The sequence below is a fragment of the Catharus ustulatus genome, chromosome 8 (assembly GCF_009819885.2).
Source record: "Catharus ustulatus isolate bCatUst1 chromosome 8, bCatUst1.pri.v2, whole genome shotgun sequence".
In the NCBI taxonomy this organism is placed as follows: domain Eukaryota; kingdom Metazoa; phylum Chordata; class Aves; order Passeriformes; family Turdidae; genus Catharus; species Catharus ustulatus.
The window spans coordinates 33955384-33982389 of NC_046228.1; the positions used below are offsets into that span (position 1 = coordinate 33955384).

The 27006-nt window shown below is 46.0% G+C and overlaps 2 long non-coding RNA genes across 2 annotated transcripts in view; both read left to right on the forward strand.

Annotated features, from left to right (window-relative positions):
- The window catches only part of LOC116999754, a 34096-nt gene extending 10981 nt beyond the window's left edge, over window positions 1-23115 (forward strand). Inside the window, exons 2-5 of the long non-coding RNA XR_004418601.1 lie at window positions 6034-6162; window positions 7312-7446; window positions 22470-22928; window positions 23027-23115. This is a non-coding gene — a long non-coding RNA (uncharacterized LOC116999754). The remainder of the gene's footprint in view (window positions 1-6033; window positions 6163-7311; window positions 7447-22469; window positions 22929-23026) is intronic.
- A 2696-nt stretch (window positions 23116-25811) lies between these two features.
- The window catches only part of LOC116999752, a 39981-nt gene continuing 38786 nt past the window's right edge, over window positions 25812-27006 (forward strand). The window contains exon 1 of the long non-coding RNA XR_004418600.1: window positions 25812-26405. This is a non-coding gene — a long non-coding RNA (uncharacterized LOC116999752). The remainder of the gene's footprint in view (window positions 26406-27006) is intronic.

Below are 27006 nucleotides of genomic sequence, written 5' to 3' on the forward strand. Positions count from 1 at the left end.
AATTATCCAAAGCTGCACAACCTCAAAACCAGGAAGCAGGAGTTACACTTTTTGGAAGTGTTTCCTGACCCAGGCAAACATCTGGTGTTTTCCTGGGAAGCCATGGCTGTGTGCTTACCTTTGCTCCCCAAAATAATATTGCTGTCCTTGCTCATCCCTGAGGTTACTTCCTGAATGTTCCTGCAACACAGCAAATACTTGTCATATTTCCTTCCTGCCAGGTGAATCTGCCCTGAAGCAGTTCCTCCTTTTGTCAGATTACAATTATTTAAATTGAAGAGCTGAAAGGATTCAGTGAGATGTTGAAGTTTGTCCCCTGCTCTTGGGTTATCCAGTGTGATCCTCCAATCCCCCACGACTGTCCTGGAGGTGGTGGATGTGTCTCCTGTTAACAATCCCATGGTGACCCAGGGAGGGATTGTGCAGTGGATAATTTCCCTGTTTCTCTCAGACCTTTTGGGCCTTGCTCCCTGCGGCGCCGTGGCTGTTGGAGATGAACTTTTAAACTTTTTAACAGGTGATATTTTTGTTCTTGCAGGCTGCTGTACTCAGGCTTGCTCTCTGGTTTTCCAATAGAGTTCCTGGAATTAGTCTTTTTTTTTCCCATCCTCCTGTAGATCTTAATTTGAATCCACCTCTGTGGATATGGGTCTGTTGAGAAGATGAAAATCAGTCGTTTGCCTGGAGCCACCACTGTAAGTTATTTATACAGTGATTAGTTAAAGCTTCAGATATTTAATACAGCCTTTAAATCACATATTCACCAACAGCAATTGGTCACATAAAACTTCACTGAGTGGTATCTATCACTTACTGTTTTTCTCAATATGTGCATATATTTAATTTTCCACAGACCTCTTGCTGATACTTTCTGCTGAGGAACCAGTAAATCGAGGGGCTTCATAAAGTGTTTTGTTGCATGGCTCTGAGTGAATTACTTGTAAAGGGAGCACGGAATATAAAAATTCATCTTGCAAGGAAGTTGCCCTGTTGAATGAATCCCATTTCTATGTTAAAACAGGCTCAAACCTTAAAATGAAACGTATTTTCACAAGAGGAGTAGTTAGTAAAGGCTCTTCTACCCAGACAGCTTTGAATGTTCCACCTGGTTGGTTTTGCTTCCTCTTCTGCCTCAGCTTGTGGGACAACAGCTGCCTTGTGCCAGGGGTTCCAAACTGTACCTGTAAACACTTGAATTCAAAGGTATGGCCAAAATTTAATGGTTTAAAGTTGGCTCAGACAGCCAAGTTCTTAAGCTTAGCAGAGGAAATAGAACTTGAATAGGTAGCAAATGTAAAGCTGAAGTCTAATGAACTTTGGTTTTGGAAGAAATGGGAATTAAAATAAATGAGATGGGGAGTCCTTCCTGTGCCTTCCCACACAGCTGGGAGTACTTCACTGCAAGTCTCATTATAAACAGGGGCTTGACCTCTTTTTATCTGCAGTTAAAAGTGGTGTAGCCCCTTCCCAGCATCGCTATGGCACAAGGAAAGGGGAAAAGAATGTCCATAGATTTCACAGGACCCTTTCCAGGTATGAGTGAGCTCCTGCTGCATGAAGTTCAGCGCCAGAGACTATCTCAATGCATTGTATTTAACTCTGTCCAATTCCCTTCCCATTTTCTGCAGTGATAAAACCCCTATTGCTCTTTCATCTCTCCCCATTTCTTCCCAAGTAGGTTCTGTGAAAGCAGTGTTTGGGGGCAGTAAATCACAAAATGGAAGCCTGCATTCATAAAAAATGCTTTATGCTTCCCTCCATCAATATTTCAACGTGCAACACAGACACCAACATTTCATTTTAATTACGCTGCAAATTTCCTGGCCGAGGGAGAGAGCTGAACTCTGCAAGGCAGCCCAGCCCCATCCCCATCCCCTCCTTGCCGTGGGATCCCTGCAGCATCCAATTATCCGTGGGTTTTGTTCATCTGGTTCCCGGGGCTGTGTGCACACCCGGTGCACAGGAGGAAGACTTGCAGCTGGGCTGAGTCTGGCCTGGCTCCTTCTTTCCTTGCCCTGGGGTGAGAGGAGGGCTTGGATGTGTCTGTGGGAGCTGCCACATTGCCTGGAGCCCTCCAGCGGGCAGGAAGGGTGATCCAGCACCGGCAGAAGGGTTGGGGAGATAGGCTCTGACAGTGATTAGAGGCACGGGAAGGCTTCCCTGCTACAGCAAGCGTCACATTTTTACACTGAACTTCCTGAGGTTGCTGTACCTGCAAGGGCTCTTCCCGTTTGCAAAAGAGACAGAGAGGTAACAGAGATGTTGGAGGCACTGAATGAAACTGGCAAGTCACCTGTGCCCTTTTTGGGAGGTTTAAGTGATGGCCACCTGCAGCTGAGGGGGAATACAGAATCAATAGTTGTTCACTCAGTTAATGCACCCAACCTGCAAAACTCCTTGCCAGAATCACAGGATGGCTTGGGTTGAAAGGGACATTAAAGCCCATCTTGTTCCACCCTCCTGCCATGGGCAGGGACACTTTTCACCATCCCAGAGTGCTCCAAGCCCCATCCAGCCTGGCCAGCTGCTCTGGGCACCCTGTGCCAGAGCCTGCCCACCCTCATGGGGAACAGTTTCCTTCTAATATCCCATCTAACCTCCCCTCTGTCAGTTTAAAACCATTGCCCCTCATCCTGTCACTATCTGCCCATGTAAAAAAACACTCATCCTCCTTTTTATACAGCCCCATCTAGGCACAGGAAGGGTCTGCCTGGAGTGTTCTGAACCCTCTCAGGTCTCCCAGCCTGTCTTTGTGGCAGAGGTGCTCCAGCCCTTAGAACATCTTCGTGTCTGATACTGCCATGTCCTCCCAAAAAGTCACAGCAGATCTTCTGAACATACAGCACTGCCAGGTATGTGAGGCAGGATGGAAATCTGTGCCCAAACGTGGGAGGAAAGGAGGGGGGCCCCTTTTGCAAAGGAAATCAGTCCCTCGTGGTGGTGCTGTTCCATCATTGTCAATTAGCAGGAGAGTTAAATCTGCAGCAGCTGGTGTGGGGTATGACTGCAGAGAGGCCACCAAATTGGATGGTTTATCAGTGTAATGCAGTGTGACAATTCCTGTGGTCCCATCCTGAAGACAGTGGGGAAGGTGGGGAGAGGGAGAGGAGCCCGTGACACACACAAATGCTAACAGGAAAGGAAGGAGGCATTCATTCCTTGTTAGCACATGCAAACGTGAATGTACTGATTTATGGGACTTCCCAAAGCCTGGCTGCTGCTGAACCCTTCCTAAAACACACATCCAAATTAAGATGCCACGCAGCAGACAAATTGCTCCGTGTGGAAACTTTGTTTGCAAAGTCAACAGCTTATTTAAAGCCCTAAAAAAACCCCAAACAAGCTGGGTGGAGAAACAAATATCCCTGTGTTGCTGGTACCAAAGGCCAGGAGTTGCTTTTGAGGCAACAATCTCTGGGAAAACAGAATGTCAGCAGTTCAGGATTTCAGGGACAAGGGTTGGCATCTTTGGATATGGATTCACTAAAATTAATTCAAGTCCAGGCAGCACCAAGAAATGATTTAACAAATGAATCACCTGCCTGAGCACAGCAATTTGGGATTCTGGAACAGAGGGCTACGTGTTTTGAGCTGAGAGGGGGAGTGTGGGATGTGATATCCTTCACCCAACATCTTAATGCAGCATTTCCTCTGTGAGGGAAAGTGTGAAAAGTGAAGTTAAAGCTGTGATCTCTGGATTTTTCCTCTCCCTAGGGCTGGTGACTCCCTTATACTCAGAGCTACAGCAGAGGAGCTCTCAGGTGGTGTTATCCAAAGGGTAACAGGAATTTTCCTTCTCCCTATGTGTGTACAATGCTCAAACCATGGTAGGGCAAGAATAGACTTGTTTTGGAGAACCTTTCCTAGGATCTCCTTGAAGTTCCTCTAAAAGAGTTTTCCAGGAGTCCCACTTGCAGAAAAATTAATGTGGTTGTAATGACAGAAGATGGGGAGGTAAGGGCAAGGCAGAGGGCCTTGCAAGAAGGTTGATTTACCAAAAAACCTGTTATAGCTCAAAAGACAAGTCTTCCTCTGCAAGCCTGGGGAGAGTCAGAAGGGCTGGGAGCTCTTAGAAGAATGTGCCATGGGGTCAGAGGTAGGGACAGCCCCAAAAAGCATTTCTGAAAGATGGGCATGGCAGTCCCAATTGTTAGCAAGGAATATTTCCTTGCTGGTTTTGAGATGCCACCAACCATCCTAACAACCAGTGGTCTTGGACAGGAGAGTTTAAAAGGAGCTGGGATTTGTCTGTCCTTGCAGGAAATGAGTGCTGGCAGGTTTGGGTTGATCTGGAGGAGGAAAGAAGTGTCTGGATGGGCAGAGTGGTTTGCCAGGTGAATTTGCCTCCCTGCCTGGTGCAGCAGCTGCTCTAAGTCAGTCTTAAAGAACCTGTGGCTGTTGGATGTGGTCTGTGTGTGGTCAGTGAGGATTGTTGAGGTGAGATCTTTTGGTCTGGACCCTGAGCAGCAGGACTGGGAGGAGAACAGGAAAATGGCAGTGTTTTTTGTGTCTGCTCCCCAAATACTCTTAGGCACATCCTGGTGCAGCGCAGAAATAAACAGAAGGGATCTGCTTACGAGGTTATGGGTTTGCTATCCTTGGCCCCTGACTGAATACACTCTGTCCCAGACTTGTTTTGCATTTCACCAGGGAGTCTTTTGTCTAAAGGGCATCGCTGCTGGAGCAAAGTGGAGCTGTCCCTGCCCCTGCTTTCTCCAGTGGATATCACATGTCATTACCCTGATGAGCCTGAGCGAGTTCTCCCGGTTGTGTTAATTTGCCCACAAGCCAGCCTGTGTCACGTCCTCAAGAAGTCTGTGACATTTTCCAGCCTCCCCCATCCCTCCCAGCTCCAAAACCTCGAATAATAACCACAGCCTTGTCCATTTTTCTACTTCTTGCTTCTGAAGTGGAGGGGCTGAGACACCGCCAGCCCCAGGCTGGGTGAGTGTGGGAGGCATCCCCTTCCCAGGGCTCTGTGTTCGTGTCCTGAGAGGCTGCCAGGCTCAGGGCAGGGTGAGCACAGTGGGGTGATTTGCACAGTTTTTGTAGTTTGGAGTTTTTGTAGTTTGGAGCTCACCAGTGGAATGGGGTGGAGCATTGTCCTAAGCTTTGGGCTGGTGTGTGTGGAGGAGTAGAGTGCTCCTATGCACTTAATGCCTTCATACCTTTTTTCCCTCCCCAAAGCATGGGTGCATCCCTAAGGAAAGGGCCACATCTGTTGGACAAGCAAATGTTTTCAACCCAGGATCTGAATGCTGCCGTTTACCCACACTTTGGCTGTAAGGATTTAAATTTAGGTGCATGGGGGCAGGTGAGAAGTAAACTGGGTGTGTTTCTGTGGTGCTGCTCCTCTGCCACAGCTCCAGTTTGATCCATATTTTGGGTTATGTTGGTAGTACAGAAGAGTTCAGGCTGTTTGTAGCCAGAAGTGGGAGTTGAGGTGGTCAGACAGTGAGCAGGCTGCCCAGGGAATGGTCATGGCCCCCAACCTGCCAGAGTTCAAGGAGCATTTGGATAATGTTCTCAGGCACAGGGTGGGATTCCTGGGGTGTCCTGTTCAGGGCCAGGAGTTGGACTTGATAATCCTTATGGGTCCCTCCCACCTCTGGATATTTTATGATTCTATCAGATGTGCTTCTGCATTTACCACAGAGAATATTAATGCCTGTTCTTTTTGCTTTAAATAATGAAACTTCTGCTTTACCTAATGATACGTGATGATAATTTTGCTGTTCTACAAGCCTGAAGCTGAGCCATTGAAAAATCATCAGTGCTTGTATCATCCTAACCTTAAGGATGGGTATTAATTTCTCAAGAAATCAAACAAGCTCTAACAGGACAGAGAAAATTAGCTCCTGATTATTGGTAGTTTTGAGGGAATGAAGGAGCACTCTTTCAAAGCACTTCTGTGCTTATTTCCCTCAGCCAAGCACCCCAAGAAGGCAGTTCAACTCTGCAAGGCTGCAGCTGCTCCTCCTGCTCTCCAGTGGTTATTAGGCCTTTGGGGTAACGTTGGTTCTCCATATTCAGGTTTTTTAGAAGAAAGGTTAATGCACATTGGTCCATAAATCCCACTTTGAGGCACTGAGAGGCTTTGTATGGAGCACGTGTGGACAAGAGCACTTCCATGAGGAGAACTGATTGAAAAAGAGCTTCAGGGTAAGTGTGTGAAGGGGACTTTGAATGGGTTTGGCTGTAACACAAAGCTGCTCCCAGAGAGCTCTTTGGCAGAAGGGAAGAGGCTCTCATGAAGAATTAGCTGTGTGTTGCATCAAAAGATGTGGGGTCAAGGATTGGAGTAAGTGGATCTCATTGCAAGTGGATCAGAGATCCAGGTACAGAAACTAGTGTGGAAGATAATGACAGGGAAATGTCACCACTAATGAAATGTGGAGCTCAAGGCATTTAAAATGTGCTGAAGAAGGTCCAGGAGCTTCCCTCAGCCCTAAACAACCAGGATGGTCAGGCAGCAGCAGTGCCTGAGGTACATCCAACCAGATGGAACTCTAAAGGAGAGGTCAGTACAGGTGGGAGCTTGCAGAGGACACCCCAACACTCCTGGAGAAAAAGCTGGAATCTGCACAAAGTGTGCACAGGCTGAGCTGTGGTGAGAGGTGGCTGAATTACAAGGGACAGGCTGTGAAATGTCAGAGATGTACTTTGGAGCCATCCACTATCAATGGATCCCACTTGGGTGCTGCTGGCCCACCAAAACAGGGCTCCAGTTTGTGCAGAAAAGCCAGTGTCCACAAAGGAGACAGAGGAGTCCTGCAACTTTATTTAAATAAGGGGAGAGAGTCTGCTGAGGCACATCCCTGTGGGCCTCTCCAAGCTTCACAGGACTCAGCCTCTTATCCCAAACTCCCAGCCTCACGTTGCTCTCTTCCTTTCCCTGTTGGCTGAGGTAGGAGGAAGGTGCAGCCTTCCCGAGCCACCCACCACACTCCCCTCCCTTGAACATGTTGTTTTTCTCCATAACTGAAAGTTCAGACCGTGTGGGCCCGTTTCTCCTGTCACCCTAAAGTTCAGGAGTCACACTGGGCTCTGTAACAAAGACTTGAGGTATAGACATAAGCCCCATTTCGAGGACATTAACACCCATTTCTCCTAAAGACCCTCAGCCATGGGTTGTTTGAAAGGACATCAGCATCCATCTTTCAAATTCAACCTCCACCCTCCAGGCTAAAACCACACTTTAAAGGCTTTAGACCTCCTCCAGCAAAGCCAACAAGGAGAAAGCAGTAACTGAAGAGGATTTTTAGGGTGTCCTGAACAGCCACCTTCTCAGGTGTTTTATTCTCTGTCCAGGAACCTGCAATCCCAACTCAACACCTGCTTAACCTCCAGGGACATCAGCATTTCCTTCCTGGGACAAACTAGAACCTACCTCAGCCTAAGCAGAGACAGATCATCTCCAAATCAGCCTGGCCAGAAGCTGCTGTGGTGAGTGATTTCTAGCCCAAAGAGAATTTTTTCCTCCCAGCATCCTTCTGAGCCATTTTCCTTTTTCCCCAAAAGGCTTGCTGCCTGTGTTGAGTCATGCTTGTTAAATAAGTGCCTCTGAGCAGTGCTTTAAACAAATGAAGCTGATTTAACAGGGCTGTAGGATGGCCAGGTATCTGTGTTATTTAAGACTATTGGCAGTTCGAAGGCCGAGCGCTAAAAGCACTTCATTTTTATTTCAGCTCTTAATTGAAAATCAGCTGGTTTGTCTTGTTCTCCCCTTGTGCTCCTTCTCTCTCCCAGCTCCCATGGCCTGCTGATGGGATAAGGGCTGTTAATGCCACACCATGTGCTTGTCAAAAAGTGGCACAAGCCCAGGCTTTCACTGGTGGTTTATTAGTTTAATTAACCAGGGTCTTGCAAATACTTCTGGGTGAGGCAGAAATGAGAGAATCTCATGTTTCTTGAGCTGGATCCTTACATCATGTTAAGCCACCTGGTGAAGGCACCAAGGTAAAAACGTGGCTCCTGTGATTAACCTTGGCTGAATTCAATAATACCTCAGAGTCACATTATTGCTGACCTTGTGCTTTGCTGCCTTCTCATCTTTCTAATTTGTCTTTTCTTCCTGCCTTTGCAATAACAGTCAGAGGTGTTAAAAAATAAAAACCTCCTGCTGCCTCGTGGGAGAGAGCTCCTCTTCCTGCAATGATTTTTAATTTTTTTTTTTTTTTTTTTTACTTTCAATATATTTCTTGCTATTTGTGTTTTTTCTGCCATTTGTGCACACAAACACTTGCATGAGAATAGCTGCTTAAGAGCTGTTTGGAGGTGTCCTTGTACTTTTTTTTTTAAAATGAATTTGTGTGATTGTGTGCTGCATACTGCCAGTCATCAACATGATTTGGCATTTGTTCACACTAAAGAGAGTTCTCCCCATGTGCCATTTTAGGAGATGTTTTATGTAAGAAAAGCAGGGTTGAAGCTGGGAAGTCCACCGAGAAAAGTCCAGTCCACTGCTGCTTCTTTTCAGTGATTTGCTATTCTTTGTGGATGTTTTTTTTTTTTTAGGGGGGGGTTGTTTGGTCAATCAGAGCACTGAGTGCCACAAACTGTTTGTTGAACACTTTCACCACCTCTCTGGGCAGCCCCTTCCACTGTTTAACAACCCTTTCTGTGAAGAAATTCTTCCTGATGTCCAGCCTGAACCTCCCCTGGCACGGTTTGAGGCCGGATACCTCCTGTTTACTGGGAATTCTGAAGCAGAAATGTGGACTCCAAGACCTAAGCAAGTAAAAAAAAATACCTTGCAGCATTAGGAGCAACCTCTCTTCCTAGTAAAATTTGGTAAACACATCCCTCTTTTTTTATTTTTATTTTTTTTAATCTGTAGCATGTTGAACTGCCTGTCCTGTTTTCTCCATGGTGTAATTTAAGGTGCTGGTTGGTGCAGCATCCTTAGGTGAGAGTTGCTGGCTCCCCAAAACATTTTATCTTGGTGGAATTTGCAGTCTGGTGGATTTATTGAGGATTATCTCCTCTAGGAGGAGATTTAATCTCTCAGCTAACACTCAGCTGACCTGGGTGGTACATCACAAGTTCCAGCCATTTCTCTGGGACTTCAGGAAAAAGGTACTTACCAGATGGGATGTTTATCTTTCATTAGGAGTGGCTTTCCCCAAGAATGTATCGGTACAGAATTTTCTCTCTGCAGGTCAAGAGGAAACCTACATGTGTTTTTAGAAACACAGACAGTGAAACCATTACATTAATTTGTCTTTGCTTTAATAAAAACGCTTCTTGCCTTTAGAGACTGATAATGGCACTAGATTAGTGTATCCAGGGGTACCATTGTGAGTGGCAGCTGGAGAATGAGAGCTTGATGGGATCTAAAATGAAAGAAAAATGTTTGCAATCAGTTTTGTGCTTCATTCTCCTCTTACCCCGGCTACCTGAGATGTTCAACACATAATTCTACAATTACGTGGTGCTTTTTTTTTTTTTTTAAGGCAAGGTATTGTAAGTCTTCTGTAAGAAACTCTCAAGATGCTATTTTCATGCAAATAGCTTTGTGTGCTAAATTGAGGAACTTAAGAACCACAGAAAATACAGGAAATGTGGGCAGAATGCATTCGAAATGTAAAACTTTCCTGGGAGTTGTCAACAGCTCTTTAAGAAGTCTATTGCCTGCACCTTTCAGCAGCTTTTCTTTGTGATTGCTGGCGGAAAAAAAAACAAGAAAACCACCAAAACCCAGCTATTACTGAGCTGAAAAGATTCTAAGTGGCTTGTTGTGCTGAGGAACAGCTCGCCTTCCTGGCTTTGGCCGAAATCGAGACCATTCCAAACAAAGCCCCGCTTCTTTTTCTACCTCCCCCACTGAAAGAAAAGATTTCTTGATGGTTTTTCCTTAAGGTTTCTCTGGCACTTTTTTGGGACGCGTCCTTGTGTCTGCGCCTTTCCTCCAGCAGCAAGCGCAGCGGATGAAACCCGAATTTCCCGATGGAAGAATCTTTATCGCTCCTACAGAAATGAGTGCATAAGCCGTGATTCCCGAGGGCCAAGCCAGCCTGGAAAGCATCCTCTTGAAATGGAGTGGGGTGTGAATAAAGCGAGAGGCTTTTCCCCACCGCAAAGATGAGCGCTTTCTACTTCACTGCTGCTGCGGATGATGGAGGGAAACAATTGCGCTCTGACAACACGCATTGACATTTCCAAATGAAAAAGGAATGGAGAACAGATTCTGGGAGTCTCGCCATTGATGAGGATGGATTTCTCTGGATGGCAGCCTTTTTGAAAGTCCGATTATATATATATATATATATATATATATATATTTATATATTTATATATATATTTTTTTTTTAATATATATTTTAAATGCTGCCCAGAACAGGCAGTCCTGTCACAGAGGAGTTCAGGGGGTAATCCAGAGCACAAAAAATGAGTCTGCACTCATGAGCCTACTGAAAGACAAACAAGAAAAAGGCCTGAGCGAGGGAGGAGGACAAAGAGGGGAGGGGCGGCTGGGTTAATGCTGATAAATGAATATTTGACGTTTAAGTTCAACTTCCATTTGCTTGCAAATGAAAACAATTGTGTCAACACTGCAGGAGATGGGCCATGTGGGTTTTTTTATTTATCTTTTCCCCCCAAAGGTTAATTATTCTTTGATTTAGAAGGTACAAAGAAAACGAGAAAAGTTGGCTTTAAATGATAGGCAAACAGACAGAGGGGCTCCGGGATACCAGGCAGGGAGGGAAGAGCTCGCCAGACAGGTTCCCTGCAGGAATTTTTTGCTCCTTGTGATGCTCACTTCCAGCCCCGAGCTTCAAACCAGGATGTTTACAGCTGCATCTTTTTACAGGCAGCATGTGATGGGTAATTTTATGTGAAAAATCTATTTAGTCCCCCTGATGGAAGAAGTAAACTTAGGGTGAGACTCGTTCTCCCGTGAATTCTTGGCATGCCATAAAAAAGGCCCGTCGCAGTTCTCCAAAATATTAGCTGTAAAACTGGTTCCTTGTTAAAGTTACAATCAGAAGGTGTAATAAAGGGATTATTCAGGCATGCATTGCCACGGAACGTTCATCTCTGGGCATTCGGATTTTCACTCTGTAGTAGCACCGTGCTTTGCCTGGTAAATCTCGAGGTGGCTGCCGGGGCAGAAAACACCAACCCTGCTTTAAATAATGCATCCCTTCCCTGCTGTGCCTCTCCTCTGGTTCAAAGCCAGCCCCCCTTTAAAGTTTGATCAGTAGTTTTATCGTTGCTCACAGGCAAAAGGTACCTATCCCCAAAAAACCCCAGGAAAACTGGGATGGAGAAGTTGGACACTGGGTGGAATTGCACCTTCTCCTCTGCACCCGCTGGTTTTAATTGATCTTTCCTGATGGTGTGTGCTTATCTGGCAGGGTGACAGGAGTCTGTTCTGGCTGGCATGCCCACCTCAGCCCAACCAAGCTCTTGGTGAAGCTGTGCTGGAGCAGAGCAGGGAACAGGGAGCTCTTTGGATGTTTGGCTGGATTTCTTTCCCCTGGTGGCTCTCTCAGAACTGTTTCTGTCCTTTTTGTGTTACCTGTGACCTGTCCTGAAACACTGAAGGGTGTGGGACATGGCTCAGTGCAGCAATTGAAAGGTGGATCTGTTATAAAAGATATGAGAGACTTGAGCTGATGCCTTCTCAAAACATCATTCATGTTATTTTCCAGAGCAGAGACTCAATGATGCTGCAATGGGAGAGAGGGAAAGCACCAGGAAATCATGGACTCATGGAATGGTTTGGGTTTTAAAAGACTTTAAAGCTCATCTCATCCCACCCCTGGCACCTTCCACTATAAACCAGGCTGCTCAGAGCTCCAAACTGGGAAGGTATCAAACACAAGCTGCTGGAATCTGTTCTTGTTCCCATGCTGGGTTCTCCCTGTTGGCTTTTCAATGGCATTTGGAGGTGCCTGACTAACAGGAATGGTTTGGCACAGGCTCATGGGGGAAATTTAAGCCATCTTATTTTCCCTGGGTACTGTTTTGTCTAGAGCCTGCTTGGCCTTTTGCACTGAGACTGCATTAATCCTGGCTTGGTAGAGGGCACTTCATTATTTCAGCAGGATAATATCAATCTGTTGGTGCTCAGTCTGCCCCTGTGTGTTCATGTTGTATGTGTTATGTTTGTTATTGCTACCATCTCTTCCTCTCCAAAACCCCTGCAAAGCCAGTCTGGGCAAAAAGGCTCATTTTAAACTCTGAATCACCAATATTCTCTGGAGTCTCCTACAAGCCTCAATTTGGATTTTAAAGCTGGTGAAAACAATCCAGTTTAGGATGCTGTTGGTTTGATGAGCGTGTGCTACCCCACCAAACATTTTTCTTTGTCAGTCCAGCTGCCACTTTAGATCTCTAGACCACATTGTGCTGCTTTTCTGCTTGAAGAGAGATGCAAGAAAATCACCCTGTAACAGCCAGGGCTGTGAGGCATTTCCAGCCTTTGAATGAGTTGTACAGGATTTTTCTTCTTTTTTTTCCTTCATGATTGCTGTCTGCATAGGTAAAGCCCAGCACAGCAAATGCTGATAATTCAGCTAAAATGCCCAGAATTTAGGTCTTGTATTCTTACCTGTGGGGAGGAAGAGAGGCATTTAGTGCAGCTTTGCCATGGATTGGTATGGAGATGGGAGCAGAGAAGTCAGATGAGGGGTTTCCTTGGAAGCCTGGTGCAGGATTTTTATGCATGGCTTGCTGGCTATCTGCACAGGTATTTTATATAAATAGGAGATTGACATCTTTATGGAACTATTACAGATGTGTTCTCATCTCAAGGGCACAGATCTCCTTGTTTCCTGTGTGAGGCTCTCTCTGTGCCTTGCTCTGGGACTGGTGATCCATGCTGGAACTCTCCTGTCTCCCATACTTCTTTTCCCTGCAGGGATTTCTCCTGTGAGCCATAACGTGCTCATGCATTTTCTGCCTGTGATTGGTGCTCTATAAATAATATTGAAATACCAGTTTGGGTTTTTTTTTTAATTTGAAGGTTTGGGATGTTTTCCCCTGGAATCTAATAAATTTGAGGGGTTTTTCTGTAGGTGTGAAAGTACTTTTTTGTACCTCTTAATGGTGTTCCCCTTTTTTAGGGGTTGAACTTGGTCTAGGAGCTCTTTCCAACCCTAATGATTCTTGGGTTACTTGAGATGGATTTATTTCTACTTCTTTTAGCCTGAGCATGATGCCCAAATCAGTCAGGTTTCTTGAAGCATCACAGAGACTTAATTGACCTCCCACTCCCCCAAAACTTCTAATTAAAGGGGTGAATAACTTTGCAATTGTGATTCCCCAATCTAGAGGAGTAACTTTATTTTAACTTTTATTTTTTTGTATCATGCATGTTCCCTTCTGTCAATTGATTTTTCATTTTGCCATTGTTCTCTAATATTCCTGTAAAATCCAACTTCAGCAAATGTTCCTCCTGGAAACTTCAGCCATGTGGAGAGGTGGAAAAAGGGAGAGTATGGGAATTCATGGAGGTTGCTAGAAGGCACTCTTGGGAAGCTACATTCAGAATTTGCCTGTGGGATTATGCCAAGAAACCCAACCCTCTTGACTTTCCAAGCTATTTAATGGTATTTTTATGTAACCTCCAGGCTCAGCACCTTCCCTGCTTTTCTCACCTGCAGCCTGCTCCTCCCCACCAACCTCAGCTTCCCTCACTTCCCAAGGCAACACCTTTCAAGGCTTTCTCAGCCACAGAAATTCCTGCAGGTGGAGCTGGAACGACGTCCTGCTGCTGGAATAAGCTATGGGGCACGGGTGGGCTCTGCTTCCCTGTGGTTCTGGGCTCTCACCTTGCTCTCCAGGAGCCTGTGTTTGCCACCTCTGGATCAGGAGGCTGCAATGTCCAAGGATGCTGTGCAGCAGTTGGGTTCATTTTCTCCTAACAGTCCTGATTTCATTCAGACAAGAGGGCATCTCATCCCATTGCTTGTCCCCTAAGGACTTGTGATGAAAGGCACAGACTTAGAGCAGAAAACAATTTGTTTCTGGGCTCAGCTATTTGATATTATCCGTGATAACGTTGTCCTTTGCACTGATTTATCTGGAAAGGCCTGTGGCCATTCCCAGGTGCTGGGCAGAAATTCCATGCTGTTGGTGCCTAATTTTCCTGCTGACTGTTTTTTGCAGGTGGCTGTTTCCTTTAAGCCTCAAGCTGGGAGTGTGAACCCGTGGTCTGGCTCCCACTGCACCTCCACTGTGCTGTTCAATCCCACCAGCAGAGTGTCTCCCAGGATGAGAAATAGCTGCTAAAGCACAGGAGAGCTCTGAAAGGTTGGGAACGTGCTCAAAACATCAACAAATTGATCTGTGCAGGGTTCCTGCTGTGAGCACCAGTATAAAAAAAACAGGATGAGGAAAACAAGACAGGCTGGTTTTGCATGAGATGACAGAGATGAATTGCAGGGGAGCTTGGGGAATTTTCACTGCAGGCTCTTGGAAAATTGTGGTGTGTCCACTCTGGAAAGTTCCCCAGTGGGGCTGCAGCGAGGGGCAGGATGCTGAGAAAGAATCTGCACCCACATATTGCTCCCTCCCAGTCTGGGGCATTTTGCAGCTTCAGGGCTTCCTGAGCTGAAAGTTAATCTGTAACTTCATGTTTAATAGTCCTTGAAGGACTTTTGCCAGATTGCTCAAGCCTTTTGTGTTGTGGGCCCTTTGCGTGCCCTGTTGAAAAGGGTTCATGCCTGGTGTGACAGAGCTGGAGGCTGTTTCAGTAATGCTTCAAAGTCTTTGTTTTTCCTGGTACGTTGAATTTTTGCTGTTATTTCTCAGGCCTCTGGCATCCCTTGACCTTTCTCTGGCAGGAGGAGCATCTTGCAGCCCTGCTTCTGATACCATTTGTTCCTCTCTCTGAAGATCTTTTCAGAATGTGGTCTGCTGTCATGCCAGGGCTGGGGGCAGCTGCTGTGCAACCTGTTGAGTTTGTGCTGGGGTTTGGTGCAAGTCCCACAAACTCTGCTTAAAAAAAAAAAAAAAAAAAAAAAAAAAAAAAAAAAAAAAGTGTGTCAATGTCCACTTGGGCATGTCCAAGTCCCTTGTGCAGAGCTGATGTTCTCACACTTCCCCCTCCTCTGGATCTTTTCTCTTTCTTCTTCTTTTTAAATGTTTTTTTCTTTCCTTACTGTGGGTTATTTTAGCGCAGTAAACATTTTTTTTTGACAGATAGTGACACGAATAAATCCTTTTCCTGTCCTGCCCCCAGTTTATTATTTAAGGGGAGAAGATGATTAAATCCAGCAGGGCTGATTTGAATTCTCTGTTCGCAGGAAGAGGGCGGCTGATGGGGGTCTGTCAAGTTTGTGTTCATCAGCATCTTGGGAGAAACAGCGATGCCAGCTGCTTAAAACATCTGGTTTGGGTTGTTCCCTCCACTCCCCATCTCTGCTTTTCTTTCTTTTCCTTTTCTTCTGGAGAGTTCAGCGCTGCTGATTCCAAATGTTGGATCTAGCAGGGTGACAGCTTGGTTTGTGCTGTTCCACTCGAGCACCAGAGCCTGGTGAGCTTGCTGGGTTGGACTCCAAGCCAGGGTCAGCCAGAGCAGTAAAGAGCCACCATCTGCTCCCACATTTCTGCAGGAGAGGCTCTCACAGTTTGGGGCTGGGCTCTGTGGTTCGTGTGGTGCCAGCAGGACCAGCCCTGGAGCAGGGAGGGCCCCCCTGTGCACAGGGACAAGGTGTTTTCCTAACCTCGGTGGCATGGAAACACAGGCAGAGAGAGCGAAAGGAGCCCCAGTAGAGTTAATTAAGTGTTGCATTTAAGAGGTGGAATCGAATGGAATCGCTTTGCATTTATTGGAATTGGCTTTTCCTGCTCTCAGGGCTTGGAGGGAGGGCTGAGTACCTGTGCAGCTGGGAGCAGTGCATTAGTGTGGATTTGGCTGAGGGTTTGAGAGGAGTTTTGAGCTCTCTGAGCAGTGGATTTGCTCACCAGCAAGCCCTGAGCATGCCTGATGAAGGCAGAGTGCTGTAAGTGCTGTCTGGAAGATGCAGGGGTGAGGATCCCCTCCTTTTCATCCCCTTTCCCATCCTCTTGGCTAAAAGATGTCTGTAAAACCAGACCCTTCTGCAGACTGAGCTCACCAAGCTGGTGCATCTCTGCAGTGAATCCCATGTTCAGGTCCTGCTGTGTTGTCTCCCAGTGCAGCTCAGCCTGGCTAATTAAGCAGGGGCTAAATTCCAGAATTATTTAGGTTGGAAAAGCCCTCCAAGATCACTGAGTGCCCAGTGCCCACCTTGTCAGCCAGCCCAGGCACTGAGTGCCACATCCAGTCATTCCCTGGACAATTTTGGGCACTCCAACCTCTCTGGGCAGTCCATTCTAAAGCTTGACACCCCTTTCCATGAGGAAATTCCTCCTGATTTCCAACCTGAACCTTCTCTGGTGCAGCTTGAGGCGGTTTCATCTCCTCCTGTCCCTGTTCCCTGGCAGCACAGCCCGACCCTCCCTGGCTGTCCCCTCCTGGCAGGGAGTTGTGCAGAGCCAGATTTCCCCTGAGCCTCCTTTTCTCCAGGCTGAGCCCCTTTCCCAGCTCCCTCAGCCCCTGCTGGGGCTCCAGCCCCTTCCCCAGTTGTTCCCTTCTCTAGCCACGCTCTGGCCCCTCAGCATCTTTCTTGTGATGGTCCCAGAAGTGCACACAGCATTTAAGATGAAATAAACCCCATAAACAACCAAAAAGTGACCCTGTGCTGATGAGGTCACCCAGCTCAGCGCTGGGCTCTCTGTGCAAGGAGGAATCAGTGGCTGTGAGTACAGACACCCCCTCCAGGCTGAGGCTTGGCCATCACTGGGGTTAGGAACCCACCATTTGGAATAATCAGAGATGTTTCCTGTGCCCTGGATGCCACTGAGCCTGGAAAATTCAAACTAATCTTGTTTGGTGTCTGCCTGCACCTTGCTGGAGGGGAGCTCTGTTCCACTGAGAGTGCCAAAAGGAGCAGGTCTGTGCTGAGGCAGAGCCAGCTCCTCCTCTCAGCACAGAAAGGGAGCTCCTGGATTCACCTGGACTCACCTGGCCTCATCCTCCACTGCCAGCATTTTACCAGGATAGGTTATCTCCATTATTTTGGCCATAGAGGATGACTTGCAGTATTTCTTGTTTCCCTGGCTTGTCCTTTCACCTGCCTGTCTTTTCCCCTCAGCCTCCTGTGCTTCTGGTGCCTGACTTTATTATCTTTGCTATTTCTAACTCTTTTTTTTTTGGTCCCTGTCGGAGCCTGATTTCTGCTGGGGGGAAGATGGAAAAGGTCAGGCTCTCACTAGTGAAGCTTATTTAATTTGTTTGCTGCATCTGTGGCCAAACTTTGCATGTATGTTGCAAGTATGACCTGCCAGGAGCCTCCTGGGCATGTGGGCCCTGTGGTTGTTTATTTTTTTAATCTCTCCTCTGTTTTTCTTTTCTCCCACCTATTCCCAATTTTGCCTCTCCTGCAAGACAAAAAAGCTTAGTGGACTGCAAACAGTAAATAAAGCTGACATTTGCAGCAGTCAGTCTGATACAAGAGCACAGGGATGTAGCAGCACTTTTTTGGGCTTGTTTCCACTCCTTATTTAAAATCTCTTTTAATCAGGAGCTAATGACAAGTTTTGGTCACGAGAGCTGATGCACAGGGAAAAAAAAATACCCACCAGTTTGCATTCAAAATAATGCAAACCATTATAAATAGGGAGATCTGCAAGGATATAATCAAGCCAAATTGCTCATTGTTGCTCTCACCAGAGATGATTTCTTGCCTCTCTCTGGGTTGGGCTGTCGTCTGGCTTTAGGGAGGATGTGTTCTCTCTTTATTCCAGTTATAAACCTTTGCAGCAGCAGCAGCTGGTGGCTGCAAGAGTGGGTTTTTTTCTCTGGGTTTTGTGCAGATCAAGCAAATATTCCAAGCTTGGATATTGCAGTGCAAACTGTGGCAGGAAAATTGTCCTCCAGGTTTCTGCCACTCTCCTTCCTCAGCTGAGCTGACCCCTTAAGGTGGAGCTGTCTCCTCTGGGACTCTGCTGCAGGCAGACACACAGAACTCTTGCAACAGGTCACAGCAGCAGCCTGCCAGGAAAACAGCGCTGGCTTGGGAATAGAGGACTCTCTCTGCCTGCAGATGGTGTGCAATAAGCTCTGGATTTTAGTGGCTCTGTGCAATTTATCCTATTGAAAGGAGCTGAGCCTGGAGAGAATCGGGAGCTGATGCTGAAATCTCCAAACAAATCATAATGCGTTTTAATACTTGGGTGGCTTTTTGTCCTCATTTTCTTCAACTGTGCTGTATGTGAATGCAACATAAAAACTGTGCACTTTTTAGTGCTTTGACTGAAATAGTGGGTGGAAACATGGAATGGTTTGGGTTGGAAAGGACATTAAAGTTCAGCCAGTCCCACCCCCCTGCCATGGGCAGGGAACCTTCCACTATTCCAGCTTGTTCCAAGCCCCATCCAGCCTGGTCTTGGACAATTACAGGGATCCAGGGGCAGCCACAGCTTCTCTGGGCACCCTTTTCCAGAGCCCACCTTCAGAGGGAAGAATTTTTTCCCAATATCCCATCTAAACCTTCACTTCTTCAGCTTAAGGCCATTTCCCCCTTGTTCTATCGCTCTGTGCCTTTGTGAAAAGTCTCGCTGCTTTGTGTATTGTGGAGACAGCTTATAAAGCTGGGCAGAAGTATTCTGATTTGCTGATGCTCCTACTAAATTCTATTTTAAATTTTTTTAATAATAATTTGCTTGGTTGTTTCTTCACTGGGCAGTTCTCTGAGAAGTGTAGGTGGCTTCAGTTACAGCTTGGCAGTGAAACTTGCCATGGGAATAGCACAGCCTGAAAAACTTCATGGTTATGGAAGGCGAATGTGGCTTTATGGTGTCCCTCTTGTCCCCAAAACACAGCCTTTGGCTCCATTATTCTGCATGTGTCTCTCTTAAAGCTTTTTCCCCCTTGGCTCCACTGTGTGTGGAGCAACTTTTGCTGAGGAGTGGGAGCGTCCTGAGGGTTAAGTGACCTAATTTCATCTGTGCTGCTTTCGTCTTTCTAACCTCAGAAGGCAGAGACCCTGAACTGAAAAGTATATAAAAAGCTTCTAATTAGTACAGGACAAAAAAAAAAAAAAAAAAAAAAAAAGGCTTCCCTTGAAAAAGGGGACTGATTCTAATCTTCTAAATTAGCAAAAGGGTGGAGTTACATGCAGCAAGTGTGGCACCTACTTGGATATTCCACAGCATCCTTTTTTTTTGGCCTAGTTCTTGGTAGGAAGGCAAGCTCCTGGTGGTGGAGTTATAGCTCCCATCAGAGAGTGTCTTGTTTGGACACATTGACAAGTCACTGATGTCCTTGTCAGCTGTACATGTCAACCTGACTGTCAGCTATGGATGAGAGGGGTGAAAGTGCCTGCTCTCACCTCCTGCTTCCTTGTGTCCCACCTGTGACAGGCAGGAAAACCTGGCTCTGACAGGCAGCTGGGAAAACCACCAGCTCCTGGCTGAGCGTGACATCGATTGTCTGTGATGAAGAGAGGTCTCAACACCCTTGTCATCACCAGGTGGCTCAGGAGGAGCTCCACAAGGAGCTGCTCTTCTAGAGAAGGCAGGCACCCCAGGAATGATGATCTTTGGGGTGGCTCTTGGAAAAAAGCCTGGTGTATTTGGGATTAGGCACTAGGACATCACAGCTTGCAACCTCTTTGGCCACATGCCTCTTGAGCTGGGACATTTTTGCCAGGTGGAGATGAAGAGTTTTGCTGGGTGCTCAGAGAACTCTGTTTTCCACCTGTAATTTTTTTTGTCAGAACTTTCATTCCTCTTTATTGTGGTTTTTCTGTTTTTCTCTGGGCTTCTAATGACAGTGATTATACCAAATGTGGCACATTTCATGTGCTGTGGAAATGACTTTCAGACCCAACTCCCAGTGCTTAAAGGACCATTAAAACCCCTGCTTTTCAGAACTAAGCTTTGGTGTTCTCCCCACTCTATTTCCAGTCCTGCGTTAAGCTGTAAAGTAGTAAAATTGCTGACTTGATTATGTTGCATTAATTAATTATCTCTATAGCAACATGCACTGATGTCATAAATATGGGAATTCAGCAGCGCAGCTGGATGGAAGAGGAGCTAATGGATAAATGGGGAGAAAGCTTTTTTTTTTTTTTTTTAAATCTCTGCAGTAGTTAAGTAAACAGATTACTAACAAAGTGATATTTTGCATAGTTTCTCTTTCACTGCCCCATTTCCCTTTTGATGGAACCTTCTGCACTGCATAGGTCCTGTGTGCTCCTCCTAAAGAAGTTTTGCAAGCTGCAGGTCCACTCTCAGCCTGCTCAAAGCACTGGGTTATGCCCTGCTGGCTTCTATACTGAAAGTGAGGCAGCAGGAATCCCTCTGCCTTCAGCAGAGCCACCCTGCTAGGGATGGTGCTCCGTGGGCTAGGGAAGGGTGTGGATCCTGAGAAGGGAAAATACAGTTAATTTTGGCATGGTGGGGTGGAGGGGGTGACACAGTGCGAGACAGGAGATGTCAGCAGGCAGAGGGGATGGAAAAAGTGAATTTTGGCTCTGGGAAGGCTGGGATGCTCCGCTCTGCTTAATGTGGGTACAAGTAGCTGTCGCTTGTCTGGCTGTTGGGAGTCCTGGGTTATCTCTGGAAGTCCTGGCTGGGCCACTGACTCTCCAATTTTGGCTCTTGGATTAAAGGCAGGATGAGCACTGCTGGTGCAGTGGGTGCTCAAAGAGAGACTCTCCCTGGAATTTGTAGCAGATGTGGTGTCCTAAGAACCCAGCAGGAATGACTTGTGATAATAACTGCAAAATCAGGCTGGAAAAAGGAATAATCAGCTGTTTCAAAGGCAGAAATATGGTCAGAAGAGTCTGTAATTGCACTGCAGGTCTAAAGCTCCCAAGAGGTTGAGACCTGGGGCTTTTCTCACTCTTTTTTTATTTTTTTTTTTCCCCCCCCCTCAGTCTATCCTCTGAATAATTTTGTTTTGCTGTTTGTGTGCCCCATCAGCTGTGAAGCTGATCAGTCCTTACCAGTCCAGCACAACGCTTGAGGTGTAGAGGCGCTCTGGGGTGAATTTATTCAGTTGATCTATTTTGATGTCTGTCATTTGACAGGTCCCAGGCAGGGTCTGTGTGGAGGAGGCTGGGAATGCAGCACTGCTATTTATACAGCACCCAGGCTCGGGAAAGCACTGCAAGGGGTGAAGAGAGTGTGATCTCAGAGCATTGGGAATGTCAGACACCCGTGAACTCTGCTTCCTGCAGCAGGAAAAGACTTTGGGATGTTCACTGAGTTTTGTGCCGTGGCGGAGCAGGGAAAATTCACAGTGAGGGTGTGCTGGGCACTGCTAGGTGAGCTCTGAGTCCCTTGAGAGGTGTTGAGGTTTCAAACCCTCCTGTGGAGCAGCCCAGACCACATGCCACACAGCATCTGCTGGGAAAAGAAGGCCTCAAATTTTGCTGGCCTGCCCCATATTTAATTGGCTACCACAGCGAGTCAGGGCAGGTTTAACTCACAGTGCAGGACACTGCACAAACATCACATTTGTCTTGGGTTGTAATACAGGAGGTGATCAAAATTATCTATTCTATCACCATCTGTTGAGGGTGGGGGCAGTGATCCTTATCTCTGTGGGAGATGTTCTGCTAATGGGCCATCCATTGAAACCAGGCAGGGCATTGTTCTTTATCTTTTCACAACCCATCCTTCCTCCAGCCAGTCATTTTCTGCTCATGACCATTGAGTCCCACTGTGTGACTGATAAAATTACTGCATCCCATTGGAAGTTGCTCCAACCAGGGGGAAGAGCTAAGCCTTTCTACCAAGATAAAAACTGAGATTTTGGGACACCAGGTGGCCCTTTCTCCACTGGACATTCAGAGGAAAACTGGATTTCTCCACATCAGCACTGGACCTCCAGAGGGAAACTGCACCTTCTACAGGAGCACTGCTCCAACTGAGCCACATCTGTCACTGCAGGAGGATGCAGCCACCATTTAATGGGACTGCTGCCAACACCCTGCCTGACGGGGTGTCAGGTTGTACTCTGACTGTGTCAGGGTTTGGAGTTTGTTTCTTTGTAGTACTGTATTTCTATTTTAATTTCCCTAGTAAAGAACCGTTATTCCTATTCCCATATCTTTGCCTGAGAGCCCCTTAATTTCAAAATTATAATTTGGAGGGAGGGGGTTTACATTCTCCATTTCAAAGAGAGGCTCCTGCCTTTCTCAGCAGACACCTGTTCTCCAAACCGGGACAACATTATAAATCACCCCTCTCTGTCTGGGATATGTGCAAGAAGGGTTAAGCTATAAAACAACCTGCCCTTTCCTACATAAATTAAAAAACTTGTTAACCCCGTGATGTTTTGACTTCCGTGGAAAAGTGTTTATTTTGGTAGCCTGCACAAAGTTCCAGCTATTCTAAAACCCTGAGATTTCACAGCCGAGCTTTCATGTTCCCAGCAGAGAGAAGGAGGTGAGATACTCAAAGAATCTCTGTTCTTATTTCAGCACTGCACTTGCCAGCCAAATTTTCAGAAGAGCCCAGTTTGCTGACATAAATGGGGTTGCTGATGTGCCGAAGGAGAAGGAAGCGCCCGAGAACACATCCCTCCCTGGGTCCAAGTCTCTCCCATCTTATCTTTCCCTTCCATATGTTTCCCCTGTAATGAGAGGAATTATTTATCATTAAAGTGATATAGAATTTAAAAATTAAAGTTAATGAATGCTTAAATTAATTTACTGACAAAAACAAATGTCTGTCCTTCAGATCCTATAATTTTAATTGGAGTGGGCTACGGCTTAATTAACATGTATTGATTGTAGTCCTGAGTGCATCTATAGGTGGGTGGACTGTGTTGGGAGAAATCCTCCTCAGAGATGAAGATTTGCTGATAACATTCTGAATAATTGTCTTGTGAAGAGACAGAAGTCTTTGCTGTTTTCTCTGCAGAAAGCTTTAAACAAAAGGTATTGTTTATAATTAAGGCAAAAATTTGGCACGGCCGCTTTATAGATGGGAAGAGAATTCTGCTGCAAAAATATTAATGAATTGACTCATTAATTAGGTGCACAAAGAAGACAGAAAATTGGAGGAGAGTTGGAGCAAATGAAGAATTCAAGAGGGAAGTACCCACAGGAGCCTCCTGAAACTCGGGCAGGTTTGGGGGAAAGGGGGAAAAGCCAGAAAATGCTTGTTCTTTCTGGACAGAACAGGAGCAGACAGCCTCAGGTGTGCCAGGGCAGGTTCAGGTTGGACGTCAGGAAGAATTTCTTCACAGAAAGGGTTGTCAGGCATTGGAAAAGGCTGCCCAGGGAGATGGTGGAGTCTCCACCCTTGGAATTGTTCAAGATACAACTGGATGTGCACTCAGTGCTCTGGTCTGGCTGTAAGGTGGTGATTGATCTGAGGTTGGAGGAGATGATCTTGGAGGCCTTTTCCGGCTTGTGATTCTGTAATTCTGTGATTCTCTCAGCCCTGGGTTTGAGAGGCTTTTTCTCCCACAGCACAAACTCCTCCTTCTTCAAAAATATTTTGAAAAAATTGAATTATATAGGTGCAAAGAAAACAACCAGTCCTCTAGACTTGACTCAGCAAAATGTTTATAAATTCAGATCCAGGTTGCAGAGACAAAGAGTTCCAGTGCCTGACCTCCCTTTCAGTGAAGAATTTTTTCCTAATGTCCAACCTAAACATCCTCTGGTGCACCTTGAAGCCATTTCCTCTACCCAATCTCTTTTTTCCTGGGAGAAGAGCCTGATCCTCACCTGGCTACAACCTAATTAAAGGTTTCCTTTAGGTCTCCATGCCCTGCAGTAGGAGGATTTTGATCCATCCAGTGGGGTTGTGTAAATGGAAGCTCCTCTTCCAGCCTGTCAAGCCCATCCCTTGTGCTGTCCCTTTTTATTAATGCTGAGCACAGGCAGTGCCTTCCTGGAGACCTTTTCCCCCCCTCCAATATATTGAATAAATTCTACATCAGGAAGGAAAGTAACTTGCAATAATGAACCATCAGTGGGTATTTAAGATTGCTTTAATGGGTCACATTGATGTAATCTCCACTTTTTCCTGAGAAGATGGTGCTGGGCCATAACCTCAATTCATATTTATGTCAGAAAAAACTGTAAGGCGGTCATGGCTCAGAAAGAGCTTTTCCCTGCTAAGCAGTCAGATACAAATGTACAGATCTGCCAGAAATATGCTGGGATTTGAAGGGAGACAGGAAAATACCAGATGTTTAGGGCATTTCTCTCTTGTCTGGAAAAATTCCTGAAAAACTGGTTTCTCCCCCTAGGACGTGACCCTAGAAGGTGTGTGCTCCTGGGCCCAGAAATGTGCAAGGTGGAGCAACTTTAGGATTACTCTCAGGAGCGCTTTTGTCATCTTTTTGCATGTGGGTATGAGGGGTGTCTGTAGTTTTTCTGGCTAAAAAAAAAATCAGGAGGGAAAGAGAAATAGTCAGAGCTATATAAAAAAAGCGATGGAGGTGTATGTATATAAATATATATATACAAACAATAAATATATATACTCACAATATAAATATATATAATACAGTATAAATATATACACATATAATATCAGTGATGTTTGACCTTCCAGTCATGTCTTTATGCCCGTTATTCCTTGTTGGTCAGACCTTTCTGAAGGCCACAAACCAGCCAGGACTGGGGTATCAGGGACATTTGAGTTGTCTATAAAATAAAATAAAGGATGAAAATTGCATTTGAGGCCATTTCTCTTGGCCAGAAGCAGCAGCTCTGTCTTGATGCAGCACTGCAGGAAGATGAGATAAAGTTGCAAGTTCACTTGGTCAGGATGGATGAGGGTGCAGGGGAAGGCAATGAAAATAACACAAATTCCCGGAGCTGTCTGGGCGAGGAAGGGACAAACATGACTAATGCTGCCTGAATGATTTGCACAAAAGGATTTTCTTGGACAAACTTTGCCTTTCTGGAGGTAAACTGTCAGAGGGCACAGCGCAAGTTTTCTGATGTGTTCATGAGTCAGAATTATTTAATGAGGGAATGGAGCAGCCATCCCCCAGGCCTTGGAGCTGCCTTACCCAGGGGACCGATGCTGCTCAGTTTCTATTAATGCTTCCAGTGGTTCCCATCTAGCCACACTTTACATTTTTCTTTTATTTTTTTTGGGCACACCATCTAATTTTTCTGTTCTTTCTGTCAGCCCTTTTGATGCACCTGTGAGAAGAATAATTTATTATCTCTTAGCAGAAAGCCAACAACTAAAAATTACTGGTGTAGCACACACACATGGGCTAAAGAATTTCTTCCTTTCCTTCTTTCTCTTTTCTTTTTATTTTAAGGCATTCATTTGTTGAAAAATAGCATTTCGGGTCAGCTGAAATGATTTGTGTGGAACTCAACAAAAAGATGACAACAGAAAGTAGCAATTTGGAAAAAATCAAACCACTTTTTTGTGCATCTTTGAAATTAGATGCTTTTACTTCTGTTTTTTGAAACGATGTTTGGAGCCAAAATGAAACTAATGTTAACTTTAAAAAGATGCTGTTTGGTGCTTCCCCACTGAATCTTGCCCCCAGCCCCAAATTTTCTCCTTGATTTAGTTTTGTTTAGGAAGAAATAGGCATGTTTGTCGTGAGCTGGCTCAGGATGATCCCACCTACCTGGCCAAAAGGGAATAAATCTATGGATTTAACAACATGGTTATTAACCAGTTGAAGCCCCCATGAACAAAAGAAACAAAACAGAGGGAGAGCTGCCAAGCATTTGACACTTTCATTCTGGCAAATATTTGCTTTTTTCATTTGGTCTGCTGTGTGAAAATGTTCCTTGCATGTGTAACCATGGGCATAGACTTAAATCCCTTTGGCTTCTCCCCTTCCAGGTGGGTCAGACACTCTCCCCTGAGCCAGGGATGTACCTGCAGAGCCATGGGTGAGGTCCAGCTGGGAGAATCCTCCTGTCTCAGGCCTCCATCCCTCTGCTCTCAGGTCCCTGCACAGCTGCTGGAGCCCTGTCCATCCTCAGGGGTGTGGGATGTGCATCCTGTGACTTGGATTTTCACTGCTCTGAAAATGGAGAATAAACCGGTGCAATCCAAGAGAAACAGGAAGGAAAGTGATCTTTTTAAAGGAAAAAAGAAAGAAAGAGATCTGAGCAGTCCCCAGGCTGTCCTCTTATGCATGAAAAATCTGTAGCATAGCAAAGCCTGGAGGGATCTTAGATCCTTTTGGGCATCCAAGGGACACTGAAAAGCTGGGTGCTGCTGGAGGAAGAGCATCTGGAGGGGCAGTGACACATGGTCTGCATGGATGGGGTCCCAGCAACCTGGATTTTGCTGTGCTCACTGCACAGCAATAGCTCCCCTTGGCAAAACTGCTCAGGCTTGTGTGGAAATGGAAGAATGAAGTGGGAGTTCATTTTTCCTCGCTTTCCCAACCAGGAGATTCATGAGGTGGCTGGGTGAGTGTAAGGGAACTTGCAGTCTTTTCATCATATTGATGGGTGGATGGATTGTGTGGCTTGGAGTATGTTTAAGGCTTTAATTAAATCAGAGCTGTGCTCTCTGCAACAGTTCCCTGCTGCTTTAGGGAATCATTCCCAGCCTCTGCAGACCTTGTGTGGTGGGATGACCCTGGCTGGAAACCACGTGGCCAGCAAAGCTGCTCCTTCACTCCCCTCCTCGGCTGGACAGGGGAGAGAAAATTTAATGGAGGACTGGAGATCAGGACAGGGAAGGATCACTCAGGAATTACTATTGTGGGCAGAAAGGTCTCAGCTTGGGGAAATGGATTTCATTTGTTGCAAATCAGATTGGAGTAGTGTAATGAGGAAAAAATCCCAAATCTTACAAACACCTTCCCCCTACTCCTCCCTTCTAGTCAGGCTTGGTTTCAGTCCTGAATTTTCTCCCTGCTCCTGCCCAGCAGTGCAGGGGATGAGGAATGGGGTTGTGGTCAGGTTTATCCCACATTTATTGTCTCTGCCACTTCTTCCTCCTCATCCTTGCCCTGCTCCAGGTGGGCTCTCTCCCACATGAAATATTCCAAAGTGAGTCCTTCCC